This window comes from Acomys minous (assembly GCF_964271855.1).
Source record: "Acomys minous genome assembly, chromosome: 5".
NCBI lineage: Eukaryota > Metazoa > Chordata > Mammalia > Rodentia > Muridae > Acomys > Acomys minous.
Window position 1 is genome coordinate 78,416,404 of NC_140494.1, and position 4,964 is coordinate 78,421,367.

Sequence of the window (4,964 nt, forward strand, 5' to 3'; positions counted from 1 at the left end):
CAGGAAATCATTACCCTGGGACACAGCCTGGGATGGACTCTTAGCAGTTGAAGAAGTTATTCTGAGCCACAAGCCGGATAGAATAACAGTTCCCTCTCCTTCTGTATAGACCTCATGACTGCTTTGACCCGCTTTCCACCTTACATTTCTAGTTTTTCCTGGTCCCCTCTGTAGATTTGCCTGGACAGTTTCCACATTTCTGCTCACAGGCTGGATAAACGATGCATCTATTCATTTAAAATCACATTTTCCTCTCAGGAGCTGCTGCAGCTGCTAACCCCACCCAGCTGCACCGTGGTCCCTTATACTCAATTCCTCAGAGCGGAATCCCCCTGGGTTGCCCTCTCATCCCATGTACCCACTTAAACTGCCATCTGAAACAGCAGAAGCTCCCGAATGCCTTGCTGTAGTGATGATACCTTAGCCTCATGAAACATAATATTGCTAAAAATAATGAACTCATACTCCATCGGAGCACAGCCGGCAGAACTGTGAGGAGACTTGGGATTACTAGAGCTGCGGGAGCATGCAGGGAAGGGCACGGATGTGATTGACAGCAATTAATTATGTATTTCAAAGGAGCTTATAGAGGAGGTTCTGAATGGTCCCAGCATCATAATATATAATAAATAGATGCCACACAACAGATCTGGTATAAAAGGAGATTTATTGTGTAGAGGGGGAAGGAGAGAGAAAGGGGGCACCCCCAGAGAGAGAGACAGAGAGCAGTGGTGGGCCAATGCCTTTAACCTGAACACACCTGGCAGCACCAGGTGATGATGGCAGAGGTTGCTAGGCAACCTAGAAGCAGGCTATTGGAATAACATTCCTCCATTTTTGTTTAATTAGAGAGAGAGAGAGAGAGAGAGAGAGAGAGAGAGAGAGAGAGAGAGAGAGAGAGAGAGACTAGGAAGGGCTGGTGAGATGGGAGTGAGGATGCTGTGTCCTAAAAATGGCTGCTTCCTGCTGACTTGGGCCTGATGGCATCTTTGGGGATCCTAAGTGAGTGGGGATCAGGTGGGCTGGCAAAGTTCCGGGAGAGCCAGCTGTTCTGCTGCTGCCCAGGGGGTTGTGAGAACATCTAGAAGGTACAGGCTGAGCTGTCTCAGTCTAGAAGACAAAGTTAAGTAGGTTAGGGAGAAAATTCTTTTTTAGGTGTACATATAAAACTTTTGGACCCATGATTTTGGTAGCTGGGGGACTAGAGTTCCAAAACCAGGGAAAGAGGGAGGAATCCCTCCCTCTGAAATAGGCAATAGGTAGGAAACTTAGGCTGTTGGTTGGGGGTACTTATCTGGAGTCCATCTGACCTGAGAGGTGGATTACATCTTTCTTCCTAGTTATTTACCATGAGGCCTGTGAGCAAGGCAACCCTGTTTGCTTTTTAAATAAGAGACCTACCTAGTAATTTTTAACTAGCAAATCAATTGACTAATAAACTAATGCGATGGATTACCCTGGGGTAAGGAGCTAATGCATGCTCTCTAGCTGTCAAGCTACCATTACCTTAGGCACCAATGTGATCAGAGACCTGAGAAGGATACATCGTAACCTAAATAAATCTATATGTCAATTAAAATGACAGAGATGACTAGTCAGTCCATAGTCCACGACCTAGGCAGTTGTCCCAGGTTCCTGGGTTCCCATGTCAACACAGGCGAAGACAGTCTGGCCATCAGGTACAGAAGATGACAGCCTTTTTTTTTTCTATGGAGGAAGAACTTGGGAAAGACTGACCTCACCTCAGTTTCAGCAGGATGAGACAATTACTCTCAAGGTGTCCAGTTTGTCCACAGTTCAGGCTGGGCCCTAGCAGTGGGCAAAGCATTGTGGACAGTCTTTCCCAGTGGCAGTCATAACCTCAATCCAGCGTTGACGTCATCTGTTGTGCTCAAATCTTCTTGGAGCTCTTGGGGGGAGGGTTACTGTTAGGATTTGGAAGTCTCTGTATGTCAAAATAGGTTTAAATATATTTAGTGTCGCGTTCTGCAGATCTCCGACAAGCTTAAGGGCTAGCATATCGGAGTTAATCTTTACCTGTCTTTAGTTATCTCCTCTTAAACTACACCTTGCCAGCAAAACAGAATGTTATGATCTATAAGTATATCATATTTTTCAGACAACTGTGTGAGGACCACATCTATCTCAAGTGGGTCTAAATAGATAAACTTTGCTTGTTTCTAGTTACTTTTGTTTAACTTTGAAAACACATACAGGCTACTAAATAAAGCTTACTCCTGTAGTCAATCACATCAGTTCTTAGCATAACTACACAAATATTTCTGGACACATTAAATGATTTGGCCATTTTAAGATGTCTGAGTATTAACTTGCATTTCTTTCTTTCTTTCTTTCTTTCTTTTTCTTTTTTTTCTTTTTTCTTTTTTTTTGGCTTTATCTGTCCTGGACTCTCTGTAGACCAGGCTAGCCTCCAACTCACAGCAATCTGCCTGCTTCTGGGATTAAAGGCCTGTGTCACCATGCTTAGCCTAACTTGCATTTCTTTCTTTTTTTTTAAAAAAAATATTTATTTATTTTTATGTATATGAGTGCTCTATCTGCATGTATACCTGTAGGCCAGAAAAGGGCATCCAATCACATTATAGATGGTTGTGAGCCACCATGTGGTTGCTGGGAATTGAACTCAGGATCTCTGGAAGAGCAGACAGGGTTCTTAACCACTGAGTCATCTCTCCAGGCCCCCTAACTTGCATTTCTTAAAGACTAGGACGTTAGGTTTCATCCCTGTTAAGTTGGAACCTTAAAAATCATAAACGTAGTTTTTCCCCCCCTCAGGCTGCTGGGAAGATGGCGGACATTCAGACAGAGTGTGCTTACCAAAACCAGCCTACAATCTTTCAAAACAAGAAGTGTGTCTTGCTGGGAGAAACCGGCAGGGAAAAACTCCCTTGGTACTACAAAAACATCGGTCTAGGCTTTAAGACGCCCAAGGAGGCCATCGAGGGCACCTACACAGACAAGAAACGCCCCTTCACTGGTAACGTCTCCATCCGAGGCCGGATCCTGTCTGGTGTCCATGACTAAGATGAAGGTACAGAGGACCATTGTCATCGGCTGGGACTGTCTCCATTACATCTGGAGTACAATCGCTTTGAGAAGCACCACAAGAACATGTCTGTGCACCTGTCCCCCTGTTTCAGGGATGTACAGATTGACCACATTGTCACCATGTGAGACTGCAGTCCCCTGAGCAAGACCATTAGATTCAATGCGTTCAAGGTCACCAAGGCTGCTGACACCAGGAAGCAGTTTCAGAAGTTCTGAGGGGATTCTGGCCTACTCAGAACAAATAAAGCTATTTTCCAACTTAACAACAACAAAAACATAGTCCATAAAGAGAGAACATAACAGCTTCTTGTATGATTTAGTTTATAAAAACTCTATAGCTTATAAAATTCTAAAGCCATACTATAGATTAGTAACATCAGCAAAACCAAGGCTAAGCATATTTTGTTGTTGTTCTTGTTTGTTTTTTCTAGACAGAGTATCTCTGTGTCATACTACCTGTCCTGGACGCTCTTTGTAGACCAGGCTGACCTCGAACTCACAGAGATGCACCTGCCTCTGCCTCCCGAGTGCTGGGATTATCCAGCCACCACACCTGGTTGGATAAACATATTTTAACCGTTTGAGTGATTTTTAACCTTTTGAGAGTAAAGGTAGAGCATAATAACCAAGTTCTAACATTGTAGACAATCCTATGTCTCTAGAATAAACCCCATTTTCAAAGTTGGCAGTACAGTGGAACAGTGTAAGACAATTTTAAAATTGAATTTTAATTTATTATATCAACTCCATTGGCTAGAAAGCCTGGAGATGAACCCTGATCACAGGCAGTTGGAGCCAGGAAAAATAGCAATTATTCATTCATGCATCCAAGAACTAGCAAAGACATAAGTAATTAGACATACATTTTAAATTAGCTTATTTATCTGAATAGGCCTTTATTATCTTGAAATTTCACCATCATATAAAGCATTTGAACCAGGGTTGGATCACATATATGGTATGTAGTAAAAGTATAACTTTGGATTTCTATAAAAATTCATAATGTTTAAGATGAGACTTGTTGCTTTCTTAGTCTAAAAGGAAATAGGATAATAAACAGAGAGTTCCTTAGGACTAAGAAGGTTTATAATTGTTGTTTTATACCACATGGTCATCTTAAGATGGTGGAGTCACATGGCAGGTTGCAAGCCACGTGGTCGATGTTTTAAAAAACATCTGTGTTTCTATGTTGCAAACACACACACACACACACACACACGTATGTTTTAAACGAGAGTTTGAACTTAAGGTTTTAAACATCATAACCAATGAGCAAATTATACAAATCCTTAGATAAGAGTTCACAGCATAATCTTAAGATATATTTTTTTTTCTTTTGAGAGCAGAGTATAAAGGAATCAGAGAGAAAAGATTTTTCAAGTTGGGAAGTAGAGCCTTAAGAGAGGCTTTGGGAGGATGAGAGCAGAGTTTAGATATCTGGGCATCATTTGTAAGAATTTGGCAATTTGGTACAGCAATTTTTGGCTTTGAATGAGGCCAGATTTCTGTAATAGAGTCAGTTCTTTGAGAGAAGCAGACGGGGAGAGAAGGCACGGGCAACCAGTTCCTGCAGCCTCCTCTGAAAGTGGGTGGAGGGGCTGGTGGTGGGGAGCAGGCAGCAGGTCCATGTGGATAGAGAGCCATGTGGAGGAACTGAACTCTTAGGTAGGAATTTGGGATCAAATTCACAGACAAGTGGAACCAAATGAACAGATAAGTGGTCCGCACGATCAGGAGTAGTTATGAGAAAGTTGGTTGCTGTGGAGTAGCTGATGGCAGGAGCAGGTGTGCATTGTGGCCCAGCCCTGACCTGCTGCTCAAACAGTGTGGTAGAGCGAGCAGAGAGGAGGAGACAGGACTCTGAGAAAAGAGAAACAGGGAACCGCTCCCCATTT

At 42.8% G+C, this 4,964-nt stretch overlaps 1 pseudogene across 1 annotated transcript; it reads left to right on the top strand.

Moving 5' to 3' along the window:
* The first annotated feature begins 2,797 nt into the window (after positions 1 to 2,797).
* Positions 2,798 to 3,285, top strand: LOC311597404 (small ribosomal subunit protein uS17-like; annotated as a pseudogene). The gene has a single exon. The product of its transcript is annotated as a small ribosomal subunit protein uS17-like (transcript).
* The last annotated feature ends 1,679 nt before the right edge of the window (positions 3,286 to 4,964 follow it).